This window comes from Thalia democratica, unplaced genomic scaffold, assembly GCF_965202585.1.
Source record: "Thalia democratica unplaced genomic scaffold, ktThaDemo2.hap1.1 HAP1_SCAFFOLD_669, whole genome shotgun sequence".
NCBI classification, from domain to species: domain Eukaryota; kingdom Metazoa; phylum Chordata; class Thaliacea; order Salpida; family Salpidae; genus Thalia; species Thalia democratica.
Window position 1 is genome coordinate 35,001 of NW_028139666.1, and position 10,000 is coordinate 45,000.

Below are 10,000 nucleotides of genomic sequence, written 5' to 3' on the forward strand. Positions count from 1 at the left end.
GGAAGGAACCAGCTACTAGATGGTTCGATTAGTCTTTCGCCCCTATGCCCAAATTCGACGATCGATTTGCACGTCAGAACCGCTACGGCCCTCCACCAGAGTTTCCTCTGGCTTCAGCCTGTTCAGGCATAGTTCACCATCTTTCGGGTCCCAACAAGCACGCTCTTGCTCGACCCCTAGGACGCGGCCTATGGGATCGGCCGGCGATGCGCCTAATGAAAGGATCTCGCCTCGTTTGCCTTCACTGTGCTTTCGGGTTTCGTACTGCCCAACACCTCGCGCGCGTGTTAGACTCCTTGGTCCGTGTTTCAAGACGGGTCGGAGACGTGGCCAGCTTAAGCCGCAGACCCCTGGCGTCTGAGCGCTAACGCGAAGAAGGCCTTGTACAAACTCTAGAGACTGCGAGCAGTTTCCAAAGCCGTGTTCCAGCGATCAACACGCAGCCTGTCCGAAGACCGACGCGGAATCTCTCCTCGGTCGCCGAGCCGAAGCTAATCGAACGCCTATAACACTCTTCCGAAGAAGAGCTACCTTGCGAACGACCAAAGTCAGCCCAGCAACCGGTCGCGGCCCTCGCCGAACGCTAGTGCAGCGCCGCGACGCCAGCGCAACCGTAAGAGTCTCCGAAGATCACTCAAACAGTAGGACAGCTCTCGCAGCGCCTGAAAACGTCCGGCGACTCGATGGGCGCCTCCGTTTGCCTCCAAGCGGTTTCACGTACTCTTTAACTCTCTCTTCAAAGTGCTTTTCAACTTTCCCTCACGGTACTTGTTCGCTATCGGTCTCGAGCCAGTATTTAGCCTTAGATGGAGTTTACCACCCGCTTAGGGCTGCATTTCCAAACAACCCGACTCCGGGAAAACCGCTAGGACGAATTACGACCGCCGCCAAGGGCCTAACACCCGCTCTGGGAAAAGGCCTCGATCAGAAGAACGTGGGCAGTCGTTGGTTCGCCGCATGCTGAATTCCATACGCTACATTTCCTCGCCCTCCAAAAAGGCTCGGATTTAGCGCTGGGCTTATCCCGCTTCACTCGCCGTTACTAGGGGAATCCTTGTTAGTTTCTTTTCCTCCGCTTAGTGATATGCTTAAGTTCAGCGGGTCGTCCCGCCCGATCTCAGGTCAAAAGTGATGTACTATAAAAGTACATGCGCTTTGTACGTCGGCCTTTTGAAGTCACTTAACTTATTCTCGAGCACCTACCGTCGTTGCTACCTCACCCGAGGCCAGCAGGCTGCTCACGCTTCAGCTGTGAAATCGCCAGACCAGCTGTCTTTGACGACACGCTCCTTAATACAGAAACGAGTCGCAGGCACTTTCAAACTAATGAAAGGATCGGTGGTTAAAGACCCTGAGACGGACGTGGCCCCAGGATTACCCGAGGCCGCAATACGCGTTCAGAATATCGATGCTCAATGTGTCCTGCAATTCACATTACTTCTCGGAGCTAGCTCCGTCCTTCATCGACGCTCGAGCCGAGTGATCCACCGCTAAGAGATCTCTCGTGTTAATCAATCTCAATGCAACCAAAAAATCGTGTTCAAAAAGAAGCGGCCGCGCCAGCACTTGCGTGCTGAATTATTACTCCCGCTGTCAGGAAGCAACGCGACCGAACTATAACAGTTACAGGGCTCGGTCCCTTCTTAAAAGAAGAGACGTCGCTTGAAATCAAATTTCGATTCGTTAATGATCCTTCCGCAGGTTCACCTACGGAAACCTTGTTACGACTTTTACTTCCTCTAAATGATCAAGTTCGATCGTCTTTTCGAACACCGGCGAGTGCGTTGCCGCACGTACCAGGCTCAATCGGAGGACCTCACTAAACCATTCAATCGGTAGTAGCGACGGGCGGTGTGTACAAAGGGCAGGGACGTAATCAACGCAAGCTAATGACTCGCGCTTACTGGGAATTCCTCGTTCAAGGGAAACAATTGCAAGTCCCTATCCCTAGCACGACCGGGGTTCAACGGATTACCCGGACCTTTCGGCCTAGGGAACACACGATGATCCGGTCAGTGTAGCGCGCGTGCGGCCCCGAACATCTAAGGGCATCACAGACCTGTTATTGCTCAATCTCGTGTGGCTAAACGCCACTAGTCCCTCTAAGAAGTTGTCTCCGACCCAATGGGTCGAGCAGCTATTTAGCAAGTAAGAGTCTCGTTCGTTATCGGAATTAACCAGACAAATCGCTCCACCAACTAAGAACGGCCATGCACCACCACCCACAGAATCAAGAAAGAGCTCTCAATCTGTCAATCCTCGCTGTGTCCGGGCCGGGTGAGATTTCCCGTGTTGAGTCAAATTAAGCCGCAGGCTCCACTCCTGGTGGTGCCCTTCCGTCAATTCCTTTAAGTTTCAGCTTTGCAACCATACTTCCCCCGGAACCCAAAGACTTTGGTTTCCCGGAAGCTGCCGGACAGTTCTTAAGTTCGACACTGCCCGATCGCTAGTCGGCATCGTTTAAGGTCAGAACTAGGACGGTATCTGATCGTCTTCGAACCTCTGACTTTCGCTCTTGATTAAAGAAAACATTCTTGGCAAATGCTTTCGCAGTCGTTCGTCTTGCGCCGATCCAAGAATTTCACCTCTAACGGCACAGTACGGATGCCCCCGTCCGTTCCTATTAATCATTACCTCGTGCTCCGAAAACCAACAAAATAGAACCGAGGTCCTATTCCATTATTCCATGCAACATTATACAAGCGTAAAGCCTGCTTTGAACACTCTAATTTTTTCAAGGTAAACTTGCCGGACCACCGCAACACTCAGTTAAGAGCACCGCGAAGGCACCGACCAACAAGAACAACGAGGCCAGTGCTAGCCTTTCGACCGACCAACCTCGCCGTCCCTATATCCAACTACGAGCTTTTCAACCGCAACAACTTAAATATACACTTTTGGAGCTGGAATTACCGCGGCTGCTGGCACCAGACTTGCCCTCCAATGGATACTCGTTAAAAAGTTTAAAGTGTACTCATTCCAATTGCAGGACCTCGTACGAGGTCTGCATTGTTATTTTTCGTCACTACCTCCCCGAGCCGGGAATGGGTAATTTGCGCGCCTGCTGCCTTCCTTGGATGTGGTAGCCGTTTCTCAGGCTCCCTCTCCGGAATCGAACCCTGATTCTCCGTCACCCGTTACAACCTCGGTAGGCCGATACCGTACCGACGATAGTTGATAGGGCAGTTGCTTTAATGAGATGTCGCCAGCACTAGGCCGTGCGATCCGCAAGCTTATCCAGAGTCACCATTGTAACGACCCGAAAGCCGGTTAGTTTTGGTCTGATAAATGCGCGCCTCACGTCAGTTCGGCGCTTTACGCATGTATTAGCTCTAGAATTGCCACAGTTATCCATGTAAAAGCGTACAATCAAATGAACCATAACTGATTTAATGAGCCATTCGCAGTTTCACTGTACGTGAGCTCGTACTTACACTTGCATGGCTTAATCTTTGAGACAAGCATATGACTACTGGCAGGATCAACCAGATAACTATCCGAGGGCGTTTAAACCCGTTGCTCGACTGAGCGTTTTTACTGTATAAATACAGACCTTTTCTATCACTCGGCTTAAAAGCCTTGCGAACGTTACTGAAAGTCGGCGCCGGCCTTTTGCTGTTTAAAGCGCCAGCCCGCGTCGACTGCAGCATGCAGCTATACAACTGACTGTTCTTTCTCCCGACCAACCGTTTGCCTTCTGCCGGTTAACTCGTCAGCAGCAACACGCCATCTGTCTGCTGCAGTTACCCGCCTCGAGCCGTGCCTGCCTGCGTCGGCTACTCGTCTCGACGACTTCGCAAAGCTATAAGCCTACCGCCGCTGGACGCTTGTAGTTTTTCATACGCTGCTCCAATGCGTTTACATAGCACGTTCGCCGCCGCTGCAATAGCCGCGCCTCGGGTGCTAAACAGTAATGCTTTAAGCCCGCTTTCTCGCCAAGTCGACCGAACGCACAAACACGTCTCTCTCACTAGTGTAAAGTAATGCATACGTGTATGATGCTCAAATGTTGCTGTTGAACTTTTTTTGCCGATTTTTTTCAATTTGTTTGTTTCTTTTCAATTATTTTAATGTTTTAAGCTTATTTATGCTACGTTTAAATGTTTTAATACTTTTTTTATACTTTATTTAATATGTTTAAAAGAAATAAATAAAAAATAATATATATAAACTACTTTTTTTAATGTTTTAAATATGTTTGTTTATTATAAATAAACTTTATTTGTATTATTTTTTATTTAAACTTACTTTTTAAATCTTTATACTTGTTTTATCGTTTTAAGCACATTGCGATAAATATAATAAACAAAAAATTGAATGAAAATAATAATAATAATAAAAAAAAAAAAAAAACATAAGCTTATTTTATATGTTTCATTTTATTTTTATTTAAACTTACCTTTCAAACCTTAATACTCGTTTTATTTTTTTAAGCAGATCGCGATAAATATAATAAACAAACAATTAAATAAAAATAAATAAAAATAAAATAAAAAAATCAAACAAAAGCTTATTTTATATGTTTCATTTTATCTTTATTTAAACTTCCTTTTAAACCTTTATAGTTGTTTTATTTTTTAAGCACATCGCGATAGATATAATAAACAAACAATGAAATAAAAATAATAATAATAATAATAATAAATCATAAGCTTATTTTGTATGTTTCATTTTATTTTATTTAAAACTTACAATTTAAACCTTTGTATTTGTTCTATTCTTTTAAGCACATCGCGATAAATATAATAAGCAAACAATTAAATAAAAATAAAATAAAAAAATCAAACATAAGCTTATTTTATATGTTTCATTTTATATTTATTTAAACTTACTTTTTAAACCTTTATAGTTGTTTTATTTTTCAAGCACATCGCGATAGATATAATAAACAAACAATGAAATAAAAATAATAAAAATGATAATAAAAAATCATAAGCTTATTTTGTATGTTTCATTTTATTTTATTTAAAACTTACATTTTTATTTATTTAAACCTTTGTATTTGTTCTATTCTTTTAAGCACATCGCGATAAATATGTTAAGCAAACAATTAAATAAAAATAATAATAATAATAAAAAAATCATAAATTTATTTTATATGTTTCATTTTATTTTTATTTAAACTTACTTTTTAAATCTTTATAGTTGTTTTATTTTTTAAGCACATGGCGATAAATATAATAAGCAAACAATTAAATAAAGATAATAACAAATAAATAAAACAATACGGCTAAACTATAAAAAGAAAACTAAATAACTGATAAATACTTGTAAATCATTATTTGAAAAATTTATTTTGAAACACAACACGATTGATTTATAAATAATAATATATTTTTAATTTGTGTAGTTCATTTAAAGTAGTCTCCCTTTTTGCTTCTGGTTTTATTAGAGTTATATATAACAATAAATTGTGTAGTTCATTTAAAGTAGTCTCCCTTTTTGCTTCTGGTTTTATTAGAGTTATATATAACAATAAATTGTGTAGTTTATTTAAAGTAGTCTCCCTTTTTGCTTCTAGTTTAATTAAAGTTATATAACACATACTATAGTAAGTTAAAAAAACTATAGTAACTTTATAAAACTACTTTATAAAATACATTTGTATAATTTAATAACTTTAAAATAACTATCAAGAATAAAATAGAATAGAATAGCTTTAAGTTTAGTATACAATTGGTATGTAAATTGTGTAGTTTATTGAAAGTAGTCTCCTTATTTGCTTCTGGTTTTACTTGAGTTACATAACGTTAAATAAACATACTTAATAAACGTAACCATCAATACTGTCATTTTAATAAAACTAAGTACAAATACATTGAATTAACATAGAACTTTAAAAAGCCTTCGCTAGTATCTGTTGGTAACAGTAAATAACCTATTATGACTCACAATACAAGAGTGCGAAATTTATTTTTCATTTGATTTTTCAGGTATTTATTTATTTGTGGAAATAAACTTTTTTATTACGTTAGAAACTAATTGAATTTTTCCTCTAACTATGCCTATTATTATATTTAGTATGCTTAAAAGTAATAAAATGAAACGTCGCGATTATATAATAAACAAACAATCAAACAAACAAAGAAATAAAAAAAAATATTTTTTTAAACTTATATTTCAACTATATGTCTTATTTTATTTTCATTTAAACTTACTTTAAACCTCTGTATTTGTTAAATATATTTCAACACAATACGATTAAACTATAAGACAAACAACAAAATAAAATAATCACATTAATAAATACACTAAGCAAATAGCTAGAATAAATATAAATAGTTCAATATATACAATATATTTCTTCCATTTTTAAGTTACTTGTTAAACATATTTATTTAAAAATGTTTCTTTAGAATATAAAACTAACAGTTGTACAAATAAAGAAATTAAAAAGCCAAAACACATAACACTAACTTTTCATAAATTAGATATGCAAATATGAACAAAATAATAACTAAATTGTAAAGCTTTTGTAAACTGTGAACTTATAAACTTATAATAATAATTGCATATTCACTATTCACAATAGCTTTTTATTTAGTACACAACTGGTCTGTAAATTGTGTAGTTTATTGAAAGTATAATCCCGTTTTGCTTCTGGTTTAAATTAAGTTATACAACACATACTAAAGTAAATTAAATAAAGTAATTCACTACTATCTATTAAATAAAACCAATTTACAAAATACATTAATTTAAATTAAATTGAACTTTGAACTTATAATAATAATTGCATATTCACTATTCAGAATTTCTTTAAATTTAGTACACAACTGGTCTGTAAATTGTGTTGGTTCTATTCAAGTACTCTCCTTGTTTGTTTTGTTTTAGTTGTATTTATTTTTAGATACTAGCACATTCAATACACATAATAAAGTAAACCAAATAAACTCTATTAATTTAAACTAAGTACAAATACATTAAGTTAATACAAAACTTTTAAAAGCTTTTGCTAGTATCTGTTGGTAACAGTAAATAACTTATTATGACTCACAATACAAAAGTGCAAAATTTATTTTCGTTTGATTTTTCAAGTAGCCACGCTTTTATTTGTTTGTGGACAAAAAGACTTTAAAGTTTTAGTATAAAAAAACTAATTGTATTAATTTTAACTCAGAAAATTGTACTCTACAAGATGGTGCCATTATTTTTTCGATATCTCAAACTGGTCAAACCACTTTTTTAGCGCTCTAATTGGTTTAAACAGCAAATAACGTTATCTGATAGGCTTGAGTTTTTATTTGCTAATAACTAGAATTTACTTTTCTTTTAAGCGTTAAAGAAATGTAAATAAACGAGTAATAAGTATAAATAGGTCAGAAAGAAAAATAGTACAATATATTCAAAAAAGATGAATTCAAAAAGCAAAAGCCTACGGCACGTGGTATTCCCAAGCGGTCACCCATCTAAGTACTAACCACGCCCGACACTGCTTAACTTCCCAGATCGGACGAGATGGGGTGTGCTCAGTGTGGTATGGTCGTAGGCGTTTGAAAGCGTTTACAAGCCTTTATAAACCCTTCGGTTTGTTTAAAAAACCTATTTGCACTTGATTTACAATCGATTTGATATTTTAAAATTATTCCTTATAAAATTTTAACCTGAATTAACTTTTTTTTTGTTTTTTTAATCAACAGTTACTCCCAAACTGTACTAAAACTGTATTGTAACTGTACAAAAGTGTTTGTTTAAATTATTGTTATCTATAAATTACCTAAGACCAGGACAAGTAGAAGTAAAGTTTATTGAATTATTAAATAAATAAAATAAAATCGTAAAATAAAATAATACAATATGTTTACAATTTGTCATTGATCTATCCATTTATGTTATTGCATTACAAATACAAACATTGCATACATTCAAGAGTATTATTCATCAATCTTTTCAATATAATAAGTTTTAAATTTATATTTATTTTTAAATAATTCCTGACATTTTAGATTACCTGAGATTTTTTTTAATTAAATTAATTTTAGTAATTAAATACTTGACGTTCTATTTTGTTTAATTTGATAACTCAACCATGTTTATTTTTTTTTACTAATTTAAAGAACTATTAAACTAAAAGACATTACATACAGCTTCTAAAAGTTTTAAACACCTTAAAAAATATTATTATTTTAAAGATATATTAAAGAACTAAACAGATATTACTCCTAAAAAATCTTGTTAATAATATATAAAAAGTACTCAAAGTCAGACTCGGAAATATATATACTGTTGTATATCTTACTTGAAGTTCACTGTAATTGACACTGAAAAATTGACACTTGAAGTTCACTGAAAAATCAACCTATTTATATAGCAAAATATTTCTTTATCTTTGTCGTGGCGCGGTGGGTCAGTGGTCTTATCAGCTGACTCATAAGCAGAAGGTTGAGAGATCGAATCCCGCTAGTCGTCACGAAACACCACTATCGTTCAATGTTCGGGCTTCAAATTCTTTGAGATTATACTGTACTATTTATCTATCTAACTAATCTATCTAACAAATGTTGTTCAATCTAGGTTGTGGGTACTTGGGTCGAGTAATGCCTTTGACTTACAATCTGTTGTGGATTGACAATATTCCTCTATCTATCAATAAACAAATCTATCTAATAAATGTTGATCAATCTAGGTTGTGGGTACTTGGGTCGAGTAATGCCTTTGACCTACAATCTGTTGTTGATTGTCAACATTCCTCTATCTATCAATAATGATTATATTCAATATTAAATGTTGATTAATTCAGTTGTAAGAAAACCAGTGCGCTGGTTAGGTTGGGTAAGGCCTTCGACTTACAATCTTGGGGATTATCAACGTTCATCACAAGTACAGTAACGATCTCATTGAATTTCCAGTTGGAACATTGGATTGTAGTGGTGGCCTACTTTGTAGGTTTTTTGCCTAGTTTGTTTTTTGCCTAGTAGTGTTTGCCTAGTTTGACAAACTATTGTATATATATTGTATAACTTTATTTGTATTATTTTTTATTTAAATTACTACTTATTATTAAAGAATTAAATTTTCTTAGAAAAAAAAACTATGTATTTGAACTCTCTGTATTTTTTATACAATACGATTAAACTATATAACAGAAAAATAATTAAATAATCAAACTATTGAATAAGCAGTTAATTAGTGTGTTTTTTTATGCTTCTTTCATTTTTAACTTACTTGTTAACCATATTTCTTTTATTAAAGTATAAAACTAACAGTTACTAAAATAAAATAATCATAAAGTCAATACACAAAACACTAACTTTTTATGAAGTAAAGTTATTCAAAGCTTATAATTATGAAGCTTTTGTATAATATTTCAATTACAGTGAACTTTAAGTAAGATAAGTTTTTTTTTTGTAATAACTACAAAATTGGTATTTTAGTTTATTATTAGTAACTAAATATTTATATTTATTATATTTAAAAAAAAACTTCTATACTAACTCTAATTTGCATATTAAAACATACAAATTTTACCAACTAAGTATTTATTTTTATTTTTCTTATTATAATTTTCAAACATAAGCTTGTATACCTTATATACCTATATACCTCATATAGTAGGCTTGACATAACATAACATTATTTAAATCTTTTTGTTTGAAATAAACTCATTTAGTTATTAGTAAATTACAACATAAATGTTTATAACAATAAAACTAAGATTTAGCTTTTGAGTTAGTAAACTTTGATAGTTTTCTTTTAATAGTTTAATAGTCCTTATTCAAACAAAATTGCTATATATTTAATACACATACAAAAGTAAACTAAGTAAACGTAATTCAATAGTTTCTATTAAGTAAAAGTAATTACAAATACATTAAGTTAATACAAAACTTTAAAAAGCTTTTGCTAGTATCTGTTGGTAACAGTAAATAACTTATTATGACTCACAATACAAAAGTGCAAAATTTATTTTCGTTTGATTTTTCAAGTAGCCACGCTTTTATTTGTTTTTGGACAAAAAAACTTTAAAGTTTTAGTATAAAAGACTAATTGTATTAATTTT

General features: G+C 34.4%; 4 non-coding genes across 4 annotated transcripts in view; all 4 read right to left on the reverse strand.

Moving 5' to 3' along the window:
• LOC145846833 (large subunit ribosomal RNA) overlaps positions 1-1,125 on the reverse strand; it is a 3,631-nt gene extending 2,506 nt beyond the window's left edge. The window contains exon 1 of the ribosomal RNA XR_014370898.1: positions 1-1,125. This exon is cut by the window's left edge and continues 2,506 nt beyond it. This is a non-coding gene — a ribosomal RNA (large subunit ribosomal RNA).
• A 221-nt stretch (positions 1,126-1,346) lies between these two features.
• On the reverse strand, positions 1,347-1,499 carry LOC145846816 (5.8S ribosomal RNA). Its single transcript, XR_014370882.1, has one exon. It is a non-coding gene; the product is annotated as a 5.8S ribosomal RNA (ribosomal RNA).
• Positions 1,500-1,684: 185 nt separating this feature from the next.
• Positions 1,685-3,492, reverse strand: LOC145846829 (small subunit ribosomal RNA). The gene has a single exon (XR_014370895.1). It is a non-coding gene; the product is annotated as a small subunit ribosomal RNA (ribosomal RNA).
• A 3,880-nt stretch (positions 3,493-7,372) lies between these two features.
• LOC145846837 (5S ribosomal RNA) lies at positions 7,373-7,491 on the reverse strand. The gene has a single exon (XR_014370902.1). It is a non-coding gene; the product is annotated as a 5S ribosomal RNA (ribosomal RNA).
• Positions 7,492-10,000: the final 2,509 nt, after the last annotated feature.